The following is a 25,679-nucleotide window of genomic DNA, read 5'->3' as shown; positions in this document are numbered from 1 at the left end:
TCTGTGTGGGATAGCGGAAGAAGATATGCTGCATCTCATCTGTACTTGCAAAGTCCTAACAGAGGAAAGGAGACAGCTTTTAAAGCCACTTTTCAATCAGAGAGGCGTCCGTTCACGGAGACAGGCCGTATTAGTCTGCTTTTCACCTGGTAGCACGCAGCTTAACTGCAGGTTTGTGAAATTCTTAGGAAAAGTGGAGAAGAAAATGCTAAATCAGACCAGCTCTGCAGCTGACAAGTAAAAAGACTGTCGTTGCTAGAACAATCATTTGCGGGTTTTTTTTGGGTTTTTTTAACGGACTGTAAATATTTAATGTCTTTTAATTGATTTTAACTTTCGAATTTGCAATGACGTATTTGTAGCAATGGTTTTAAGTAACTCTGCTAAATAAAAATTAAACTGAAACTGAAAACTGCAACTTGTGATAATACTTCCCCTCAATTTACGATTCATGTGTACGACGCCCTAGCACACCAATGCACAGATTATCACAAGTTAAGGACTTAAAATTCACGATGAAAACAGTAACACATAGGATGCTTTGATATTTTTTAGTTTTGTCCTGAATCCAGCCAACACGTGTTTCGTCGTTCGGGACAAGAAACCTGCGACTTCCTCAGGGCTTTCAATCTTTGACTTAATATAGAATGCCTTCTGGCTGGTTATACTTCTGTCCCAGCCTCAATCTGGCCGGGCAAATAGATAATACTCCGTATGTAGGTCTTTAGAAAGGATAAAGTATCCTATTGGCACGATCCGATACTCATGCTTAGAAGCGGACTTTAATCTTGTCCGCTTAGTAAATGCTGAATATAACAGCATAGAACCGTGCAAACGTTCCCCGGCAAGTCCGTCTGGCCGCAATCCGTGAATTTTAAATTCTTAACTTGTGATAATCTGTACATTGGTGTGTTAGGGCGTTGTACACATCATGAGGATCGGTTGATCTAATTTTGGAGGTGTTGGATGATTGCCTCCTCCCTAGGCACCCAATAACAAGAAATATTGAAGAACATAATATTACCGTAATCCGTAAGCGCCATTCCAATCCGGGGTATAATCATCCCAACTATTCTCATAATCTACGATTCATGTTACTCTTTTTGTAAATTTTACTCTGTTGTAAGGAGCCTGCTTCAAGTACCCATTTTAAAACAGTATGGGCTCACCAATGTCGCCCTGCTCTCCTGGTACTACAATACCTGGAAAATGAGAATAGTGCTTTTAGGATAACAATTTTTCTGAAAAAAGTTTTGAGCCAAAGGAAACACATGCTTACCTGATTGTTTTTAATAAGATGAGGGCCTCTGTAAGTTTAATACTGTTTTAACTTTTTTGAATTGGAGTTCATGTAATACTTGATATGAATTATAATGTATGAAATGTTTATTGTATTTTTAATTGTGTGCTTTTAAGATTGCTTATTTAATCAATCGAATAAAGCCTTCTTTGAGCTGAGTTGATTTAACTAAAATATTAATTATCGGTAGATAATGAGTATTCGATGGTCTTTGAAAGGCTGTCTATTACCCTTTGTGTGTAAGTTGATAAACAAGTCTAGTTTTTAGGTCTGGCCTTTTCTCATCAGACCATTTTTGTTCCAAATATTCATACATAGTACACATACATAGAGGGGCATTTGGTTAGCGCGCGTCACGTACTGGTGTGGTAAATTGACATTCACATTTGGGTTCCGCCCACCACAGCATATAGCACGGTGTGATTGGTCAGCCCACATTATCAACTGGCTACCTTCACAAGTCTGTGCACATCGTCACATCCACTTAAAAGGAGTTCCTTTCACTTCAATAACAAAACTGGCTTAAAGTGAATTTTATTTTACTTACGTATTTTTTTTATTAACTTCAAGTATCAGATATGTACTTTTTACACTTCGGCTGCCCAGTTAAATAGTGATTTTTTCTGTTTAATGTTAATGTTATAATGCATTTAGATTTACTTTTTAACACTTTAGGCGTGCGTAGTTGAAGTACTTGGTTTGGCGGAGATGTGTCCTCAATTCCTTTACAAATATTAAGCCCCCTTATCAGTTTACTGGCTTTGCCAATGCTTGTTCACTCTGCATTCTGCTACTTGTAGTTCTGTATTTATGATCGGAAAGCCGATAACATGGAATGCAAGGGGGCAATAAGAAGGGATGACCGTCGCACACCTGTCACATCAAGCTGTGCTCTATTGTGGTGTTGTAAGAAGTATCAGATCATTTTGCTTGAAGATCATAATTTTCATTTTTGAAAGGAATTAGGGCCATATGTATCAAGCAAATTAGCATTCGCAAAGGCCGAAATTCGCAGAATGCTAATTTGCTAAATGGTATGTATGAAACATTTTGGCAGCAAAATAAGGAATCGCAAAATTTGCCATTCCTTATTTTGCGATTGCACTTAAGGAATGGCAAATTGTGCGATTCCTTAAATGCAATGTATAAAAGAAAAATTATTTCAAAAATGCCCATAAGGATTCGCAAATTAAGTTGGTGGTAAGTTGCGAATTCTTTTAAAAAAGCAATTTATTTAAAAACCAAAGGTGCCATATGACGCTCATGTATGAGCGCCATATGCCCACACACGTCATTTTCAGGGGTGCAGCAGGGTGTTCTTGTGACACCCCTGCACCCTTGAAAATATTCCTAAATTGCGATTAGCAAATTGCAATTTGCTAATCGCAATTTAGGAATGTTAAGGAATCGCTAAAAAGAAGCGATTTCCTACATACATACCATTTTGCGATTTCTAAATAGCGATTCCTTAAAAATCGCTATTTAGAAATCGCAAATGGTGATGATGATACATATGGCCCTAGTGTTTTAAGACAACAGCCTCATTAAGTCGTCCCCCCAGCCCAACCACATACTAAAAGTATTGTGCGCTTTAAAAGTATTGCACTCAGAGAAGTGAAGGTATTGTCTCTTTAAATAAAATACAAAAGTTCAAGTACTCAGTAGTAGCTGCGACTTTGTGCGATCCTTTAAAGCCCTGCTTGTGATTTGGGTTACAAACCTGTGCGTCATAGCAGGTACCACATTTCTGCTTCCAGCAAAGCGTCCCTCAGCGTGTCAGGCAAGAGGAGGCCAGACATCATGGTTAGGCACAACAGACATATCACAGATTTGTCGATTGAAAGACCGCCAGCTGCGCGTGCACCAACCTACTGACTGACTGAGCCCCAACCTTATCCTTTGAGAAGGACCAAAGTGCTAAACTCCCTTAAAGCCCCCTGGTGGTGGTGCATGAAGTGCGCCCCGCAGCTGCTGAGTCAAGACAGGTCCGGGACACACTTTGGGGTCACTGGCGTCTTAAACAGCGCAGGAGCAGCGGCGTGTGTGGCGCCCCCGATTGTGGTGAATGGCTGCTTGTCATGGGGTCTTTAAAGGAAACGAGTTGCGTCTGCTGGGAATGTAGCAGCATTCGCGGACATCTCTGAACTAAGCAACAACAAAAAAAACACAACAGCACACACAACAACATACACACGTAGAAGAGAATGCAGTGCAACCACCACAGTACACAATTACAACAAAACACACCAACACAAAAACACAACACAACAGTTTACCACCACAACATAAACACTTCGTAATTAACTTGCACGCGCATTCTTGTTATTGCATCGTGGCACGGGGAGGTTGTACTAAGTACCGCCTTACCACCAGGACACGGAACGGCCCCTGTCTAAATGTTTCATGATACAGCCACATTACCACACTCTCTTTGGTGTAAGAGGTTAAAATACAGCAGATAGGAGGGCGTGCAGAAGTGGACGAGAGGCTCTGGTTGTGCCCAGTACCTGCTAGTAGTAGTAAGCACCACTGGGTGCTGCCCCTGGCCTTAAATGCTAGCCTTGCCCACTAGCGCCTTCCTCTCTCCCTGTCCCTCAGTAGGCGCTGCGCACTTACACGTCAGTAGCAGCAGAGATAGCGCTCGAAAGCTGCAGAGACTGCGCCGAAACTCGCCGACAGCACCGGGTCTCCGCTCCAGGCGCACGCCGCAGCGCTTTCTCTGAAGTTGGTGATGGCCGTGGGACTGAAGCCGACGCTCTGACACAGCCCCTCTCCGACTCCTACTTTAGGCAGCTGCCCGGAGAGCAGCCACGCCCCTTTCAGAACAACCACGTGCTGCACAAGCGTAACAATCACTGCACGAGTCGGGGTACGTGACGATGGGCGGCATACACCCTCTATCACCTGTAGGTTCTCTGCTTTAGATCAACAACCATATGTAGGAGTCTCTTATTTCAGACTTCTGCTGAGCCAATAATAAAGGCCACATTTGAGGGGTAATAAAGCCTCCTTTTGTTTGAATCTTCTGGCTCAGAGCAGTCAGGAGCCTCACACCTAGATACAAATGCAGTTGAGGGAAAACAAAGGCTCAAACCTTGTTAGCACTTCACACATACTTAAGAGAGGCATCTTTTCACTTCGTTCAGTCCCTGTTTATGAGATATTCAGGCACTGTAAGAATGTAAAATGTGTTGGTCTTTCCCAGTACTTACACAACATAAATTGCATTTATATAGCGCTTACTACCCACGAGGAGGTGTTGAAATATTTTAAATACCACCATTTTTTCTTGTATAGCACTACTCATTCCAATGCAGGATGTTAGAGCACTTTACATCACACTTACACATCACCTAAAGAATGAATCATACAAGTTTGTGACTCAATATACAGGATATGCTACATAAGACAGTTGGGGTTACAAGGTGTAGAAGTCACATATCACCCTTCATATCTCACTGTGCTGTATTAGAATGATTATAGTGCATCTGCAAGCAGGGCCGGCGCTAGGCATGGGCAGTGTGGGCAGCTGCCCAGGGCCTGGCACTCTGCCTGCCAGGATGGGGCCCCCCACAATGGCAATTAATACCCTACTAGTTCTCGTGTATGTCTGCCGATTAGAGTGAAAAAATACTTCACAAACTGGCTCATGGGAAGGCCCCCCTCCTGGGGCCTCTAAGGGATGATGTGGGAAAGCCTAGGGGAGGGTACACCTCTCAGGCAGCCAGTTCAGAGACTCGGCAGGGCGCCCATTGTCAGCACTTTAGCCCATACAGGTTTAACTCAGCCCCCAAGCAATTCTCACACCTTCAGTTCGAAACGGGCTGTACAAGAGTTGCTTGGGGTGGCTGAGAAGAGGAGATGCGGCCCAAGTGGAGTCTGCACAAAGCAGCTTCCCCTAGATCAGAAGGTGTCACTTATGTAGATTACAGGGGCCTCCCACATTCCCTTTTGCCCAGGGCACCTAAAATCCTAGGACCGGCCCTAGCTGCAAGTAACAAAGGATCTCTGTGTTCAAAGCAGTAACTCACTTACCTATCTACATAAAATAAAATCTGTCAACTGCGTGCTACATAATGTGGTTTGCAGGAGACATATTAATTCTCTATGATACTTTCAGTCAAAACTACGACTAGACAAAACACAGATCTGTCCGGCAAGTGCATTAACCTCCAGAGTTATCTTACCATTATTATTCACTCAGATTTACAAGAAACACACACATCTCTACAGCGGGTAGGTGCCTTAAACCTATAAGATATTTTAAAATACAATCTTTGCAGCCAATTAAGAAGAACAGATTTAATGTCAGTTTTCTCCTTGTTGCCACTTTCCTTTGTGGTAGAGTTAAAAAAAAGTGTATAGGGTGGGGCCCAGAATTTGCATAATGGTTGAGTCATTTTTCTGGCACAGCCCTGACATAAAATCTATTTTGGGATTTACAGTACCACACAAATCCCGTTTGTGTGGTTGAGTTAAAAAACAACAAAAAAACACCTAATGCAGGACAGCACATTGCCCTGCTTAGCAATACCTTATGTCATTCTAAATATTGTACAAAGTACGTATTTCATCTAAGATTAGCATTCAACGTGCAAAATTGTAGGAATTGGTTCAGTGTTCAAATAAACAAAATATGCTCTGGCCAGATTTGACCAACAGTATAAAGTGCGCAGAGCTAACTGGAACTATCACGCATATTTACTTCTTACATGGCTGCCTGGTGCATCCCTTCTTTAAAAGTATACTGAGTGTACAAAGTGGGCAGGGTCAGCTTACACTCCATTGTTAGGCGTTGGTGTTCCTAGTTTACATGCAAATAGCTGCGCATATGGGGTGCATTATGCCCTCAAGATCTTTGTTGTCTGGTTGGTTAAAACTATTACAAATTTTAAAACCATTATGCACATTTGCCGAGAATTCTGAGTGTGTTTTATGTAGTGCGTAACCCTATGCAACAATTAGGATTTGAACAAGTTAAAATGATAAAACAATGCAGTAAAAATGCTTAACATTTAGTTAGACTCTTAGCTCAATAGTCTATCTTTAGAAACATCAAGAGCTTAACCCCTTCCATGCTGATGAGTCATGCACCACGGTGGGCGTGTGCTGCTGACGGCTGGGGGCTGTCATGAACCCGCCCACTCAATAAAAGTGCCGCACAGGCGCAGAATCGCGCCCACGCCCAAGGGGTTAATTGATAAAAGAAATTAAGCTGTCACCTCTACCCCTGCTGCATTTGTTAACTGTTTGTTGACTTGTTGTAGAAACTTTGTTGTCCAACAAGAAAGCTGCAGTGACTGGCTGTTCAACAAGGCTATTACGGCGGGTCGGCAAGATTTTATGTGGAGTGACCAGAGAGTTGGAACTAAAAATTGTATTCTCAATTGGCTGACGGCAGGACAGATGCACAAAAAATGTTGGATTGCCTATTCCGCACTCCCGCATAGTCGACAGAAATTGTTCGGACAGGTTTGTGTCCACAATGGAACCTGATCTTTTGAGGAAAATGCTCCCAGTCGAATGAGAAGAAGGGAGTGCTGTATTGTGGAAGATATGTGATTTACAAGATACAGCTGCTGCGTCTAGTTCCCATATGAAGGTAAGACCATCCATCCATGTTTTTTTCCTTGCGAGCGCTGCTTTATCCAATAACCATGCTGCTGTTTAGCTGCTTTGTTGGGTATTCTTTTGAATGCAGGGAAGCTGATGTTTAGACCCCATGCTTCATGCAGATTTAGGGTGGTTAACGCTTGCTGAAGCACTGTTGGCCAGTCATTCCTGCTTTTGGGCTGATTCTTTATTTCTGATCAGCAGAGCAGAGAATAGCTGCCAGGGGTTCTAGGTTTGCCCCTCTCATTCTCCAGCACAGTTTGATTATTGCTGCTGACCTAACCAGCAGTTAGTGAAATAACTCAAATTCTAGTCTAACCTGCGCCTGGGAGATAAATTGCGGGATTCGAAAATGCATTTAAAAATGGTGAATTGCTGTAGATTAAAATAATGTGCATCTTTACACTGCAGAAACACAGATAACCTTAGTTTTATTATAACTTAGTTTCAGTCCGAGCGCCTCTGTATATTCCAGAAGTTTGGTTATCAAGCGCTGTAGGCGAATTGGAGTCTGGCTGCATCATACTATGTTGTCCGCATATTGTAGGCTTTTGACTAGGCTATTTGCAAGCTTGGGTGGATCGCTTTGGACTTCCGATAACCTCTGCTGTGAATATGTTGAATAAACTAGGGGCTAGCACACATCCTTGCTTTAGCCCTCAATATGAGGGTATCCACTTTGTTGTTCGCTCGCCATTGCCTAACTTGACTTGGACCCATGTCTATGAATGCAAATTGACTATGACTCTGAGTAAGTTTTGTGGGACGCCCCATTTTGCCATCTTTATCCATAAGCACTCTCTTGGGACCATATCAAAATCAGCTTTTAGGTCCACAAAACAGGTGTACAATTTGGTGGGCTTTTGTAAAGCTTTTTCTGTAGGAGGCTCAGAGCCAAAAGATTGCTTGTGGGGCTTGTGCCTGGTCTGAAGCCTGTTTGTGTGATTGGAAGGATCTTGCTGGCAGTGACCCAGGCTACAAATTCCAAAAGGAGATTCAAGGCATATAGTTTGGCTTCTACATCTATAAGTACTATCAATCTGTAATTTGCAGGATCCGATCTACTGCCAGCTTTAAAGATTGGATGTATGTAGGATACTGCCTCTCCATGATACGGGTATGCTATTTGTTGAAAACGCGTGATTGAACAGTGGGGTGAGGTGCCTGGCCCAAAAGGGTTAGTTGATCTTAAACAGTGTGTTTGAAAGCCTTTCGGTCTGGGAATCTAGTCTAGTCTGAGTTTTTTTAAAGACTTTCTCGACTTGAGATTCGTTTAGCCATTTTCCCTCGGGAGGCTCATGTGTCAATGGCATCGGAGCTTGGTGGTGTTCGATCGCTGGGGATTGATCGTCAGTCATGTTTAGATGTTCGATCCACTCTGTCTCAGAAATATTTGCATTCTGGTGGCAGGAAGAGCCGTTGGCTATGTTGTATATTTCTGCCCAAAACTGCTTATTATTGTTTGTTTTACGTGTTTGCAACAGCTTTGTCCAGATATTTGATTGATAAGATTTCTTTGCTGAGTAGATTGTCTTTTTGTATTGACGCCTAAGCGTGTTGATTTGTTGGTTTGTACTTGCGTTGTTAATTGACGCATTTTTCCTGAGTGTTCTGATCTCCTTGTGTAAATTCCCTTTTTCCATAATATCAAGATTGAAAACCAAGATACTTCTTTTCTTATTCTATTTTGGTGTTGGGAGTGATGTGGTGAGAAGTTAGAAATGAGAGTCGTAATTATGGATTCTCAATTTTGCCACGATGTCCATAAATTGTTATCAAATTTGGTTGTAATCAATGTTTTAATGAAGTTCATTAGTCTGGGTGCATCTTTTCCTTTCCATACTAGCCTTTTCAGGTTGGGTGCACTTGTGAATTCCATAAGATTGTTAATTGGTGGGTCTCTTGGAGGGTAGATGAGGAGCTTAATGAGTTGAGGACAATAGTCTCTCTAATCTTGATGTAATTTGAAAGCTAGCAATCACTTGAAAGAGCTCGGTGTCAACTAGAGTATAGTCTAAGATGGTATTAGTGTTTTTGGAGCTTCTAGTGGATGCCGCTGGTTAATCTTGAGGTATAAATCCATTTAAAGTGAGGAACCCTATATGTGATATATGTTTTACCTAAACAATCTGTTCTGCAATAGTTTGTGAAAACTGAAGAAATGTTGATTACGGCCGGTTTGGGAGGTTGCTTTCCTTGAGTTTTACCTGTTTGCAATAAGAACATGTTAAATTCACCGGAGAGCAGGATGCCAGCTTGCGGAAAGGTGAATCGAAGTGATTTTAATAGTGCTATTAAAGTCTCTATTTTTTCTGAGTTATCCTTCTGTGCCGGATGAATGCATACATTGTAGAGTAGGAATGTATGTTTGTGGATTTTACTTGAAGTTTCTTTATTTGTGTCTTGCGGCAGTGAGATTTTGACGTATTAGGCCATGGTTGGCATACATTTATCAGATCTTGTTGCCACTGTAGGTCAGATGAGATAAAGATGGATAGTCCACCGGAGGCTCCACCCGATTTTTTTGTCTTGCTCGCTTGTTGATAGTATTCCTTAAATCCTGTGATTGGCTTTCCAGGCACGGCCCAGGTTTCCTGAAGTAGCAATATATCGAAGTCTTATAGAAAAGTGATAAGATCAGTCTCCCCCATCTTACTACCAAGATTGTTAATATTCCAAGAGCAGAGTTTTAAATAGATTCTTCCTGGGACCGTGGATTGGCGTACTCTTGTGTCTCTCTTGGTGATTGCACCACCCCAAGCTGTAGATATGGAGACTTGTCTTGTGTGACTAAAGGCTCCGGGTGCTGCAGAATGGAGGATTCATAGATTTGGCTGACTATCCAGGGCGTATTCCACTGGGCCTGTGGCTCCCCGAAGTACTCCACTAGCATGGTGATAGTGTTTTTTGTGTGCTGGACAGAGGGGTCTTGGATACCACTCTATTTCTGTCGTTTTTATTTCTATTCACCATTTCAAGAAGAGATCCCTGTGACGCCATACTTCCATGGCACTCATTGGGTTGCTCCAAGTGACCACTGTGATTTCTTCTCCGGTTGCTTCTGCATCTAATTTACATTGTATGCCTTCAATGTGTGTAGTATTAAGATGTTTTAGGGAATCAATTGTGCTGGCCAGTTTAAATATTGCATTCCGGTTTAACATGTCGTAGTGTCTGCTGGATTTATAATGAGGGATCATTTCTAGTGTTACTAAATCAGAACTGTCTTGGATTTCGGATGGTATATAAGCTTCTTCGCAAGGACGGGTCTCCGTACCACTTAAAACTGTGAGGTGTAAGTGTCCTTGGAGTCGGGGGGAGCTTGCCTAGCAACAAGATGGCCATGGCTTGAGTGAGGTCCAGCAGCCGCCCAAATATACTGCAGGAATCTGCGTTATTCCAGGCACCATACCATTCTCCCTTGGTCAGATGGCATGCTACTAACCAAATCCAGAGCAGAGATAATTCATTGACGGTCTGCCAATCCCCCTACAGCCTCTTACAGCGGAGGAGGTGCTGCGTGGCCCAGCATAGCACAGAGGACACGGTGGTCGTGGGCCGTGGCTGGAGACCCTGGTACAGCCCGAGGTGAGCCTGCCCTCGAGAGCAGAGATTCATGCACAAGGAGTGGCCCTGTTCTAGAGCGGGTGAACTGCTCTGGAGGTGACCGCGTAACTTTGCTGCACAACTGGTGTGGTATGGATCTGTGATGACCGGCCTACCCCACCCATGGCGCTACAGAGAGGAGAAAATTGCAAAAAACACAGTTGATGGACAGAATGTAGAACAATGTCATACATTCACCCCAGTACAAGGATCTGGGCCTAAATCCATCGTTTTTTTGCACTCCACACCACCCTGGGTTAGACACTGGCTATATGCAAATCAGCTCTGACCCTGTGCCTCATGGGAACAGTCCAGTCCGAACTACCAAGCCATGTCTTTCCCAGACCGGAATTAAGCATCCAAGGACCGGTTTCTGGCTATCAGCCTTCATCAGCCTGGATAGCTTGACTCCAGTGGTGTGGAGAGCCTGGGACTCACGTCTGAGCATACCCAGCCCACTCGGGGTGAAAATTGCAAAAAAAACAGTTGATGGACAGAATGTAGAACAATGTCATACATTCACCCCAGTACAAGGATCTGGGCCTAAATCCATCGTTTTTTTGCACTCCACACCACCCTGGGTTAGACACTGGCTATATGCAAATCAGCTCTGACCCTGTGCCTCATGGGAACAGTCCAGTCCGAACTACCAAGCTGTCTTTCCCAGACCGGAATCAAGCATCCAAGGACCGGTTTCTGGCTATCAGCCTTCATCAGCCTGGATAGCTTGACTCCAGTGGTGTGGAGAGCCTGGGACTCACGTCTGAGCATACCCAGCCCACTCGGGGTGAAAATTGCAAAAAACACAGTTGATGGACAGAATGTAGAACAATGTCATACATTCACCCCAGTACAAGGATCTGGGCTTAAATCCAGCGTTTTTTGCACTCCACACCACCCTGGGTTAGACACTGGCTATATGCAAATCAGCTCTGACCCTGTGCCTCATGGGAACAGTCCAGTCCGAACTACCAAGCCATGTCTTTCCCAGACCGGAATCAAGCATCCAAGGACCGGTTTCTGGCTATCAGCCTTCATCAGCCTGGATAGCTTGACTCCAGTGGTGTGGAGAGCCTGGGACTCACGTCTGAGCATACCCAGCCCACTCGGGGTGAAAATTGCAAAAAACACAGTTGATGGACAGAATGTAGAACAATGTCATACATTCACCTCAGTACAAGGATCTGGGCCTAAATCCATCGTTTTTTTGCACTCCACACCACCCTGGGTTAGACACTGGCTATATGCAAATCAGCCCTGACCCTGTGCCTCATGGGAACAGTCCAGTCCGAACTACCAAGCCATGTCTTTCCCAGACCGGAATCAAGCATCCAAGGACCGGTTTCTGGCTATCAGCCTTCATCAGCCTGGATAGCTTGACTCCAGTGGTGTGGAGAGCCTGGGACTCACGTCTGAGCATACCCAGCACACTCGGGGTGAAAATTGCAAAAAACACAGTTGATGGACAGAATGTAGAACAATGTCATACATTCACCTCAGTACAAGGATCTGGGCCTAAATCCATCGTTTTTTTGCACTCCACACCACCCTGGGTTAGACACTGGCTATATGCAAATCAGCCCTGACCCTGTGCCTCATGGGAACAGTCCAGTCCGAACTACCAAGCCATGTCTTTCCCAGACCGGAATCAAGCATCCAAGGACCGGTTTCTGGCTATCAGCCTTCATCAGCCTGGATAGCTTTACTCCAGTGGTGTGGAGAGCCTGGGACTCATTCTGAGCATACCCAGCCCCCTCGGGGTGAAAATTGCAAAAAACACAGTTGATGGACAGAATGTAGACCAATGTCATACATTCACCCCAGTACAAGGATCTGGGCCTAAATCCATCGTTTTTTTGCACTCCACGCCACCCTGGGTTAGACACTGGCTATATGCAAATCAGCTCTGACCCTGTGCCTCATGGGAACAGTCCAGTCAGAACTACCAAGCCATGTCTTTCCCAGACCGGAATCAAGCATCCAAGGACCGGTTTCTGGCTATCAGCCTTCATCAGCCTGGATAGCTTGACTCCAGTGGTGTGGAGAGCCTGGGACTCACGTCTGAGCATACCCAGCCCACTCGGGGTGAAAATTGCAAAAAACACAGTTGATGGACAGAAAGGAGGCCTGGGGGCATAGTGCCAATATCTGCCACATTCACCCGTTCTCATACAGCAACATACATAAATAACCACACAACACATTTTTAGTGGAGAAATTTGCTGCAGGTTTATTTGCATAACCAATATGCCAACATGGTGGGTTATCTTATGGGCGATCCCCTGGGCAGGCCCGCCCCTATGCCGCCTGCCCGCCTGATGAGCCAAATTGCACCGAGGCCGTTGCCACGCAGTGGTTACCAATCAGTGGAGCGCCAGTCCACTCCCTTGCTCACGCCCCCCCAAAGGTGGGCGGAGCCTCCCAGGCAGCCCCCGGTTGCTCAGGCCCACAACTGCCCGTAGGACTAACGGGGCGCCGTAGTTCTTCCAGGGGATGCGCTAAACATCCCTGGGTATCCTTGGCTCAGCACCCTTGTTGTGCTGCTGCAGTATAGTACCCTTCTGTACCTTGCAGACTCCTCCTGCAACACAAAATAATAAGTTAGATTTTCCCCATCCCCGTGCCCCTTTTTTGACCGTCCGCAGGGTAAGCGGTAGGGCGGGAGACAGCGTGACAGGCAGAGGTCAAGAGGCTGCCCAGTGGGCAGGGGACAGGTTTTGTACCCCTGCCCCACACCCCTGACCGGAAGTGCTGCGGCCGACCGCCGCTTGTGGCCTATCGCCAAGGGCGCCTGGGCGGCTAACCTCTGTGCCTCCTGTGGCACTAATACGGCCGCCCTGTTGGAGGGTCCCCTACGGGGACCTCGGGCAGCCTTGGCATAGTGCCAATATCGGCAACATTCACCCATTCTCATACAGCAACATACATAAATAACCACAGAACACCTTTTTAGTGGAGAAATTTGCTGCAGGTTTATTTGCATAACCAATTTGCCAACATGGTGGGTTATCCTACGGGCGATCCCCTGGGCAGGCCTGCCCCTATGCCGCCTGCCCGCCTGATGAGCCAAATTGCACAAGGCCGTCACCACGCGGTGGTTACCAATTAGTGGACCGCCAGTCCACTCCCTTGCTCACGCCCCCCAAAGGTGGGCGGAGCCTTCCTGGCAGCCCCCGGTTGCTCAGGCCCACAACCACCCGTAGGACTAACGGGGCACCGTAGTTCTTCCAGGGGACCCTCTAAACATCCCTGGGTATCCTTGGCTCAGCACCCTTGTTGTGCTGCTGCAGTATAGTACCCTTCTGTACCTTGCAGACTCTGGATCGCCCTGTAACTCCTCCACAACTCTGGGGGTGGCCACCGTCACAACCAGGGCCCCCCCACCAAGGTAGACATCTTTACCTACATCCTGCTGATTCCCGGGCCTCTCCCAGGAGCAGCAAAAACAAGTCCAAGCCCCTACTGGACCGGAGGCCAGCATGCCCCTCATGGACAGGTGCCCCCATCCTTTTTTAACTTCCTGTTGACTTTAGCCTGATAAAACCCAAAGCCCTTCTTTTCAGGGATGGATGCATAACTTACACCCAGGGGAATTCAATTCGGGCCGCAGGACCCTCCAACCCTGGAAAGTCAAATCATTGCCTCCCACCTGTTATACCCCAGTGGTGAGAGGGGCGACTGCCCCCCTTGCCTGTGCCACTGCTTCGACAGAAGCTGTTGCACTGCCTGCACAATTACACCACCCCTCCCAGGGTGGCTTACGGCTGGCTGTCCCCTTAAATGCCTTGCGATTCCCATCGCCCCAATTGCTAGCATATCCTGCTAAGTCTGCCACTCGGTGGGGGGATACATTATCCGTGGTACCCGCCTCGCCCAGCCCTTCCTGTATATGCGCCCAGGATGGCCTCAAACAATTAGTTTCGTGTTGGTTCCATGTTAACATTGCCTGGCTGAAAAGCAATACCTTTGACAAGCTAATTCTGACAAGGAGTGCCAACGTGGGTGGAAGGGGTTATAAGCCCGCCTTACTTCCTTTCACCAAGTAACTGTGTATAGCGCTTGTCAGAGTATGCCCATCGCATTCAGCCAGTCACCATCCTACGTGATGCCTTGTCCTCCCAAACTTCTGCTAGTAAACCAGGGAGCAGACAGGACTGTGTGAACCAGAGGGGAACCCTATGTCTAAATACCTGCCCTTTTTTTAAGTGTTCTTAATATTTTGTGGCGCCATTTGTGCTTAACACAGGGATTTCCCCAATCTTATGGCCCATAGCACACTCGTTGGATGACCAATTCCACAACCTGCATGGTTGCCAGCCAAGGCTAAAGGGACGGGAGAATTTACACGTTATTGTCACTCAACTCAATGGTACTCATTTCAACGACCACAGAAGGATGAACTGCTAAGTGGACTTACCAGGATCTGAACCTGTGACCAGCAGTCGAACCCAATGCCCTTTCAGTTCCGCCGCTCCTCCTGCCTGTGAACTTGTAACCCGGGGCGGACTTCAGGCACCATAACCCATACTTGGACCTGCCTGAGCTAGAAACACACATCTAAAAGGCCTGACAACCGGCTAACCGCCAACAATGCAGTCCGATGTTCGCTGACCACTCCCAAGGAAAGTTCACTTAACTTAACTGTTCTGTGCAGTCCCCCCCGTGCTTCCACTGGGTATCTCTGCCTGATGTGTGTGACCTAGGTACACGGTCCCCTCGCATGGCGACCTGCTAGTGAGATATTACATAACGTACCCCATAAGTACAGCTAACTGCCTTTGATAGAATCTTGCCTGGCATTCCTTCCTGCCCAGATATACCACGTGAAAATGGCTGTACTCGGTCAATTGACCCGACCAAACATCAAACCCACCGCGACAAGATGCAGCCAGTTAACCTGTCCCAACTTTGCGGAAACAAATTAGCCAGATCTGAGATAAATGAGCGGATCCCCGGCTGTACTTTAAAATTATGTACTGCCCAACCAGATGTGCCCCTTGGAAAGATACCTGCACAACCTTTCATCCTGGACCTACCGCCAACACGACGTGTATTCGAGCGCACTGTCACCATAAAGGGTCTGCTGTCTCGGACTGAGAAGTGACAAGATGAAGCATTACCTGTAATCTAAACATCACTGTACCCGAACGAGGCAAACAATGCTAGGTCAACTCAGCAGCCTCCCTCTAACTTCCATGTTGGTTATATGCTCAAAAGACTGGCAGCTAATAGCTTGTTCCTCCGTGTGACCCCTGCTTGCCATCCTTGCAAGGGGGTGGCCTAATGACCACTTAGCATGCACACTTTTTACATGTTTGCCCTCTGATTAATTGTAGGTCTATGAGGCAGCACTAGTTTGAGATACACGATCAACTCATGCAAGTTACAATGCACAACATATAATGTTGTGCAGGAGTAGAGGAATCAGGACCAATAGTAACTGTGATTAAGACGTCTGCAAGTATTCAAAACTGTGACCTATCGATTATGCATGGTGCTTAGCAGCACAACTTGGCCCAGCTCCTCAACTTTACAAACTCAGGCAGCAAACCTTTGCTGGCTGCTCCTAGCTCCTTGCCATGCACGCCTTACCCACGGAGCTGCCTTACTACAGGAGCATTTGTCCAAACAGAACTACGTGTGAGCCACATTAGAGGAGGTATACGAGAGGCTAATACAAGCCCCAAGGTCTGAGTTAATAGCTGTTGCATCACCAGATAACTGCCATATCTTGAATAATGGAAATTACAACTGTTTTCAATACATGGTAGACTTTAGTTCTTTAACCCATTCCTTCCCCATGATTTGGGACAGCAGCCTGCTTGTGGATTACCGTTTCCGGCCCACGCTGCATTGCTCTCCGGGTGAGGAATGTTATGCATAACTAAAACCTTGTAACATGCCCTCAATTCCAGAGCACACACCCTGGTGGAATTTAAATGAGGGGGGACCCACCCCTGATAGCAAAACTGAAGGGATACTTTTTGTTGGTATATAGTGCTAGACCTTGCCTGTGTCACTCCCAACCTGCGTATTTTCTGCATATGTCCTCCTGAACTGGAACTTGGTACTGCAAAGCATGTGTTCCTGCTACCAACATATAGGCTCACCCCTCAGAAGACCTTAGGCTCGGTGAGCTAATAGGTGCCTAACCTAGTCAGTTGCTGTTTTGGAACCCAACTAAGCATCACAATCGTTGACCTAGCCCTGGGGAGGGAACAACCCCTTAGCCTCTGAGACTCATAATGAGCTCAGCCAGCTGAAGGTGCGGCAAAACTTCATTACAAGTGTTGTGCCGTTAAAGTCTAGTATGGGGCCTGATACGTCCTTAAAGAAATGCCTACTCTCTAGAAGGAAAAGCTGCCTACTCTCTAGAAGGAAAGGCTGCGCAAACTGGCTGCCACCAATAATTATCCTAGGAACACAACCCTGTAGCAGGCACTAAGCTGAGAGCCCTGCATCTGCGGTAAAACAGGGAACTTATCCTTATGTATCCCCAATGCAGGTAAAGTACCAGTGTGCTGTTGGTAAAACAACCCAACCACTAAACCGGCCACTTAACCCACCAGGTGCCCGGGCTCACGGCAGGCGGACAATCCCTGCTGCACCACACACTGCTCCAGCCAAGCAGCCAAACCCCTGAAACATCACCTACAACCTAACACCAACGAAAACAGGTTAGATGTTAAGGAAGGCAGGTGAATTGTACCCACAACGGACAATTCAGAGAAATTTCAGGAGGTGGAAATGCCAGCTTATTACACCAGTATAATGTTACCGTGCCTTGTAAACTAGCTCATATCGGGAAGAAGGTACCCTGGCAGGTGATGCACAGCATGCCCCAACCTCAAGTATTTCAAAATTAACAGGCTCCAACTGCACGTCCAGTGCTCTTCCAACTACTAAAGTTAGGACAAAAAACTCCATAGACGTCAATAGGACAGTGAGTCCAACACTATGCTCTTTCCCCGTAACGAGTTCTGGTTCTGTTTTACTTACCACTGACCGACTGCACAAGTAGTCTGTGGATGGAACCATCTTGGAGAACAAAGCTGAGGCGCTGGACTGCAAAACAATCCTGTGTGCGCTTTACAATTCCTCCTTAACGTTAACATGCCCACTAGCATAGTGGACGTGTCACTGGCGGTCAAAGAATCGTGAACGACATGCGCTAAAATTATGACTATATCCCCGGCGACAAGCGGGGTTTGGACATACTCTCACCGACGTGTGAGGATTGGGTAAAGCATTCACGCAAACTACCTTCATGCTTTACCCTGGGCATCGCGTGCCTCTGGAGCAATCGTATGTGTTGCAATGTCGCTGACTAACTTGGTGCATGAGAGCACCTTATGCTGCATAATGTTGCCCGCATGGGCCACTGAACTTCGTCTTTGGTACGTCTGGCAAGGGAATACTGCCAGAGATATCCCCACCTTAGTACCTCTTAACCCTGCAGTCAATGTAACTCTGGTGGGACCAACCCCACAACCATTAGTTGTTTCCACATCTCTAGAAGTCCCACGTGCTATCTACGGCACCCTCACCACACAGGCCCCCCCTCCATTCAGATCAGTAGAAGAATAGCCAAGAGCCCAGCTGGGTTCCGATTCCCCAGCTATTTTAGGGGCACAATAGAAAACCCCAAACTTTATTAGATGAGCAATGTGCCCGGGAAACCTAGCTGATCTTTGGCTGAGGGGGCGCCCTAAAGTAGTCGCGAATTTGGTGAAAGGCTGCCCGACCAACCGTTTGATCAGGACCAGACTCGCCCTCCCGTGCCCTGGAGCCGAGCTTCTCTGCCCACTCCCAGCACACCAAGGCAAAGTAATCCGGACCACCGTAGAGCGTCGAGTTTTGTCATCCGGTGTGAATAGCAGGTGCCGAGTGAGAACAAGCGATGCTAAATTCTTACTGTTCTCAACCCGCAACTTTAGACATTTAAAACATTACAATAATAAAGTTTCGTTAAAGTAAATGTCTTGCGTCCATGTACCACAATGTTGCTGCTAACCTGCCCTGCTGTCGCCAAGAGTTTCTGTCTAATGCCGGCAACGCGAGCGCCGCCAAGGGGCTACCCCACCTCTCCCTGCACCCCCGCCCTGAGAACTCAGCCGACCCCAGAGTGCAGGTGGCATCGCGGGGGCCGCAGCATAAATCTTCGCTGAGTTCCTCCTGGGCACAGTAATAGGGGGTGATGGAAAGGGGCCTCTCACCTGGGAGTTTTCCCAGCAACTCGTGGCACATCCAGACAGTGTGACGGGCAGCGGTCAAGAGGCTGCCCAGTGGGCGGGGACAGGTTTTGTACCCCTGCCCCCCGCCCCTGACCGGAAGTGCTGCAGCTGACTGACCCTTGTGGCCTATCGCCAAGGGCGCCTGGGCCGCTAACCTCTGTGCCTCCTGTGGCACTAAGGCGGCCGCCCTGTAGGAGGGTCCCCTACGGGGCCCCCCGGGCAGCCTTGGCAATGCAGCTGAGTTCTAACTAGCAGCAGCAAGCGGTGAGAAGACACCGAAGTATACTGGGCCCCAAGTGGCTGGGTCTGCGGGCTATGACCGGGGGGGGGGGGAATCCTGCGGAGCCGCGCACCATATGGTGGTGGCCCACACACCTAACTCCGGCGGTGGTGAATGATCGCTTAGAGCCCAACCACACTTCCCCTCTTCTTCTCCCCCCGGCATTTCCCGGACTGCGCGACCCTCGACTATATGCAGAGGAGGCTTGGGGGCCCTGCGGCTGAGTCCCAACCAGCAGCAACAAGTGGCTGGATGGCACTGGAAAATCCCGGGCCCCTGGTGGCTGAGACTGCAGGCTGACACCGGGAGGTGAATCCAGCAGAGCCGCACAATGTATGGAAGTGGCCCAGAAATCCAGCTCAGGCTGCATGAGTGATTGCCGGGTGTCAGCTTGCGCTTCCCCTCTTCTCCTCTCCCCTGATATTTCACAATGGAGTAGCGCGTATCTGGGTGCGGCGAGATCAGGCCCCATTGCCAGCTGGTGTGCCCATACCATTGCTAAGGCCTAGACGAGTGTGTGGCCAGGTATTTCAGGCAGGGGTCCTACAGTGCACCAGAATTCAGGCCGAGGGGCTTGGCGAGGTGCACATGTGCAATCCTGCGTAGTGATCTCCCCTGCAGTGCCTGTCCCGGTGCATAGAAGCGCAGGCCAACCTATGGGGAAGACAGACAAGGTGCAGCCCAAGATCTCATTCAAGCAGCGCAAGACTGCTGGGACCCATGAGGAAGAAGCCGAATCTCCCCCGCTTGAGCAATGGGACAGTGTTGCTGAAACAGGTGAGGACATAAGACATATATTGTGTGTGATGTAACAAAGTCTGGTCTCCGTAGAAGGTAAAATTGACTCTTTAGCATGCAGAATGAATCACATGTCCAAGCGGATGGATAACCATGCTGAAAGATTAGACATGGTAGAGTACCGGATGTCTGATGCCGAGGATGCACAGGCTAAAACAGGGGCAACACAGAAACAACTGGGCAAAACACTGGCAACTTTGCGCAACAAGGCAGATGATTTGGAAGTGTGGCTTTGGCGCAACAACATGCGTATACTCCGCCTCCCCAAGTCCACAGTAACCATCAGCATGTAGTTATTCACAGAGCTGTTCCTGGAGTCTCTACTGGAACGTGAAACATTCTCGACAGTGTTCATCGTGGAGCATGCTCACCGCTCACTGGCCCCTAGACACCTAGGCCCCTTCCGAGAGCCTCCGCTTGTCCCTTGGTAGCAAGACTACTGAATTACAGGGACAGGGACACGGAAATCCGACGAGTCGGTGAGTTGAGGGTGTTAAAATATGAACGTCCCTGATTTTACCCCTCACATGCAAGAGGCACATAGGCAATTCGCACCCATGAAACGTAAACTGCAAGAGCTGTGGTTAGAATATGCAATGTGTAGTAACTAAGTACACAACAGACTATAGTGTTTAAAGCAGATGCTTTATTCGGGACAAGTGCTGTGCAGCGACCAGCAGGGAAGTACATCAGATCATAACTGACTGTTGGATATACAATTCACTAGCAACATTCCAATAAAGAACTTATGTGGATTAGCATGAGAAGGCTCGTGCTAATCTATTGAACCAATGAAACTACTACATTATCCTCCTCCTTTTCAAAACAAGCAAAAAAAAACAAAAATAAAAAAAATAAAGAAAAATACAATTAAAACAAATAATGATTACAGAATATTAATCTAACGAAATCTAACAGGAACAAAACGTTTTCTATTGCTTTTGCGAAAAACAGTAAGAGAATGACCATAGTTAGAAGAAACTCCATCTCCTCCATCTCCACTAAGAGTTTTATCCATCAATTGTTTACCACACCAATTTCTCACAAATCTTGAAACATTCCACCATTGGTTGTTGGTCATTCTAACAGCATTTCCTTGAATCTTTTCAATGACCATTGGATAAGAAAACTTAGAGCTTCCCTTTTTTTTTTATACATAGGAATCTTAACACGTACAATGTCACCAACAGCAAATGAACTTGATATTGTTCTTTTTCTTGAATCAAAATATTCTTTTTGCTTGGATTGTGCTAAAGCCATATTTTTCCTAACAACACAATCCATGTCAATAATAGAATTCATTTTTACCCATTTTGACATCCAACCAGACAGATTTTAGAGCATGGTTTTCTCCCACGTAAAAGTTCATAAGGAGAGACCCTGGTGGACGAATGAGGTGTTGTGCGGTAAAACCCCAGCATAGACCTATCCGCATTTTGAACATTACATTTTCCTGCTAAAGCCCATTGAACACAATTATTGAGGACACAGTTCATTCTTTCCACCAAACCATTTGCTTGTGGATGATAAAGCGAACTTCTACAGCGATTGATACCACTTTCTTTCAAAAATTGTCCAAATTCATGACTCACAAACTGCACGCCATTGTCACTTGCAATGGTTGATGGAAACCCCTCACGTAAAAATATGTTTTTTAGAAAATCAATCACATTCCTTGAATTAGGCTCCCCAATGAAACGCACTTCAGGCCATTTTGAGTAATAGTCAATTGCTACTATAGCAATTCTCGAAGATGATGGAAGAACATTAAACGGCCCAACTAGATCAATACCTATATTGCTCCATGGTGAATCAGGCAACTCAATGGGTTGTAACGGTGGTGTTCTTACAATAAAACTTTTCTCTGCTCCTGAACAAACAACACAATCACCAACATATATGTCTACATCTTTATCCATCTGAGGCCACCAAAAATATTCTCGTAACCTCCTCTTAGTAAATGTTCTTCCTAGATGCCCTTCATGTGCTCCTTTTACCAAACACAATTTCAATGTGTCAGGAGGATCCAACCTGCCATTACGTACCAATAAACCATCTTCAACGGAAATTTCTAAGGCAACTTTCACAAAAGTTTGCAATGCCAAGGAAACATTTTTTTCTCTGGGCCATCCCTCCTTGACATGTTTAATCACCTTAGAAAGCAAGTTGTCCTTTGTCAATTCAGCTCTCCATTCATCCTCGCTAATGGCATACATATCATCTAGTACTAGGCTTATGATAAAACAATCATCCTCATCTTCTAAACCCACATCACAATCTTCAACGGGAAATCTTGAAAAGTAATCAGCCCTCACATTTTTACTCCCTGGAATATAAGATATATCAAAATCATATTGCAGCAATTTAGTGGATAAAAGGGCTATACTCTGTGTTTGTTCCCTCAGTTTTTCACCAGAAAGATCAACGGACTGTGATCAGTACGAATCTGAAAATGTCTTCCCCAAATATATGGATTACATTTCCTTACTGCCCACCAACAGGCCAACAGTTCTCTTTCAATGACTGCAAAATTCAGCTTAGTACCACGTAAGACTCTTGATGCAAATCTTAACGTATTTTCAACTCCATTAAAACAACTTGAGTCAGAACAGCCCCTAACCCCAGACCACTCGCATCGACAGTAATGGTGCACATGACACTCGGATCAAAAGGCTCAAGAATCTTTGGACACACAAGTTGTGTTTTAATCCACTCAAAAGTATTCTGAGTAACATCTACCCAAATGAATTGAACATCTCTCTTAAGCATCTTAGTTAGAGGTTGGGCTCTTGTAGCATAATCTGGTACAAAACGAGAATAAAATTCACAAAGACCTATAAATGATTTAAGTCCATTCTTATCTATAGGAGCCGGGCTGTCAACAATGGCTTTAATGAGTGCAGGTCTGGGTTCTATACCTTGTTCGGACAATATATGTCCCAAATATTCAATTTTCTTGACATTGAAAACACATTTTTCTTGTTTCAACACAACACCACATTCTTGCATGACTTCTAGAACACAATAGAGAGTTTCATCGTGTGAATCATTTGAATCACCATGGATCAACACATCATCCTGAAATACGACCACACCCTTGATACCTTTGAGCATTCCTGACATAATCCAATGAAAACTGCTGCCGCAGAAGCTAGCCCGAAGGGCATACGACAATATTGATAAGATCCAAAAGGGGATAAAAATGCCGTGAGATGTCTGGTTGAAGGATCAAGTACAACTTGATGGTATGCTGACGCTAAATCTAGCTTTGAGAATACTTTTGAGCCACGAATCAAACTCAACATGTCAGCAATCTTTGGAAGTGGATGAGAGTCCACCCAAATATTCTTATTCATGCTGCGCAAATCCACACATACACGAAGATCGCCATTTTTTTCTTTGCGACCACTAACAGAGATAACCATAGCGAGGATTCTATTGGTTCTATGATCCCTCTTTTACACAAATCACTGAGTTCTTTTTCTAATTGATCTCTAACACTAAAAGGCACATTTCTTAAACGATGTTTCACAGGAATGGCACCTTCTTTCACTTTGATAACATGTGAAAAATCTTTAATTTTTCCAAGGCCTTTACTAAAAACTGATGGGTAGTGCTCAGACAACTTAGCTGTAAAATCATCAACCCCAACTATAGAAACTTGATCCTTAGTACCCGGTCGTAACACCATTTTGAACAAACCCTGATGGTATCATCCTAAGATTAACAGGCCCTTGATAGAAACATACATTTTACCATGTATGATCCTACTTCTAAATTCCATTGAATCTTCAAAGAAACCGGTCAATTAAATTTTCCTCCCTTCATAAGAGACCGGAGATCTATCTGGAGGCATCAAAGGACGGGAACCCCAAACCTCTGTGAACAACTCTTACGTTATCATTGTAATTCGCGCTCAGGAGTCAACCAGCAAATTGATTGTTTTCCCACCAATGTTAATGTCGGTATATGGATCTACGCATTCAGAACAATCTTCAACTGAACCAACTCTGTCTTGAACAACAACAACCAAGTCTTTTAAATAATCTTGTATTCTATGAAAATCCACATCATTGCTCTCATTAGTAGATACATTAGCAACAGACGGGGGGGACTGGTTAACTTCAGTTGAAACACGTTTACTGCTCTGACATATTTTCGCAAAATGACCAACCCTTCCACAAATTCTACAGACCACATTCCTAGCAGGACATGGCCGTCCAGACTTAAAATGTGGAAGATAACCACAACGGTAGCATATGTTACTCTGCTTGAAACCTTTGTTTTCAAAACGGTTGGTAGTGTTACTTTTTGTTTCCTTTGAACGAACAATTGAAACAGCATCGTTAGAAACAACCTTTTCATCTACCTCTTTTACAGAAATTTTCGAAAGCTCAATACTTTTAGCTGTATGTATTGTTTCCTCAATAGTAGGATTACCCATAGACAACAATTTTTGTTGTATGTTCTTGTCAAAACATTTGCAAATATATTGATCTCTTATTAATTGCTCATTGAACCCCTCAAATTGGCAATCAGCACTTAACTTCCTTAAAACAGAGATATAAGTCTCAACATCTTCACCTGGTTTTTGTTCCCTCTTAAAGAATTTATGTCTAATCACTACAATACTTGGCTGAATATCAAAACAAATTTCTAATTTTTTGACTGCTTCAGTATATTTATCAAGCTCCTCATAATTGGCATGCTGAACTAAATCAAGAAGATGCTTAAACACTGATCTCCCTTCGACACCAAATGAATTGAGGAGAAGATATTTTCTTCGTTCAGCCCTGAACATCGATGCTCCTATTGCACCAATGTATGTCACAAAGGTATCATACCAGCACCTCCATTGTATTGGCGGAATACCTGGTGATTCGAGGAAGGGCGTAGGAGGGGATACTGACTGAATTTTCACCTGATACGCTAGAATGAAAAAACTTTTAGTCAAAATTTCAGCATACACTTTTTTATAACACTCCTTAAAACTCAATTCTTCAATTAACTTCCTTGTCTATTACCCAATGTGAACATCACCAATACCTTGTAATGTTGATAGCTTTACACATGGAGAATTAAGAAAGAATACATGTAAAACAATATTTCCTTAGTGTTTGTGTCTCTATAATAGTGTATGTATCACTGTTCTCTGACACGCTGTACCATCCGTGTACAATTGCCTTTGAAAAATGTGCGTATCATTGTTCTTTGACACGCTGTACCATCCGTGTGTAATTGCTTTTGAAAAGTGTGCGTATCACTGTTACTCGACACGCCACCCTACTGTTGCTCAACACGCTCTTCTTCAGTGTGCGTGTCACTGTGTACTGCAACTTTTAACTGACATAACCTCAAATATCGCTGATGATTAGTGTGTGCGTCACTGTAATACGACACGCTTCAGTGTGTGTGTGTCACTGTATACTGCAGTTTCCGACTGACAGAACCTTAAATATCACTGATAAATAATGTTCGCGTTCACTGTTAATTAGTATGTGCGTCACTGTTATTCGACACGCTTCTCCTCACAGTGCGTATAATTGCGTCATGTATAATTTTACTGGTAAACCCAAAATTATACCCTATGTGCTATGTTTAAAGGTTTTGTCTTTCCAAAGCGCATATAATGTTGCGCAAATACCGCAGTTGTGCCAGTCTCAATAAAGTTATAAACAAGGATCTATTCAATTTCACCAATACTTTTCCTTGTTACAAAATGGTATCTGCGAAAAGGACGTAGAATGTTACGTTGTGGTTCAGCTGTCACAAAATGGCTCCTGCGTGAAGCATGTAGAACGTTGCGCTGCGGTTCAGCTGCGTTCCAGTGATGAAACGGAGACCGAAA

General features: G+C 45.3%; 1 protein-coding gene across 2 annotated transcripts in view; it reads right to left on the bottom strand.

Moving 5' to 3' along the window:
• LOC144798597 (transmembrane protein 272-like) overlaps positions 1-4,083 on the bottom strand; it is a 166,969-nt gene extending 162,886 nt beyond the window's left edge. Inside the window, exon 1 of one of the 2 annotated variants that reach the window (XM_078669553.1) lies at positions 3,917-4,083. The gene's annotated coding sequence lies outside the window, so the exon portion shown is untranslated. The remainder of the gene's footprint in view (positions 1-3,916) is intronic. The other variant, XM_078669554.1, reaches the window with a different exon arrangement.
• Positions 4,084-25,679: the final 21,596 nt, after the last annotated feature.

The sequence above is a fragment of the Lissotriton helveticus genome, chromosome 12, assembly GCF_964261635.1.
Source record: "Lissotriton helveticus chromosome 12, aLisHel1.1, whole genome shotgun sequence".
Classification (NCBI taxonomy): domain Eukaryota; kingdom Metazoa; phylum Chordata; class Amphibia; order Caudata; family Salamandridae; genus Lissotriton; species Lissotriton helveticus.
Note: the sequence above shows the minus strand (reverse complement) of the source record. Positions and strands in the feature narration are given on the sequence as shown.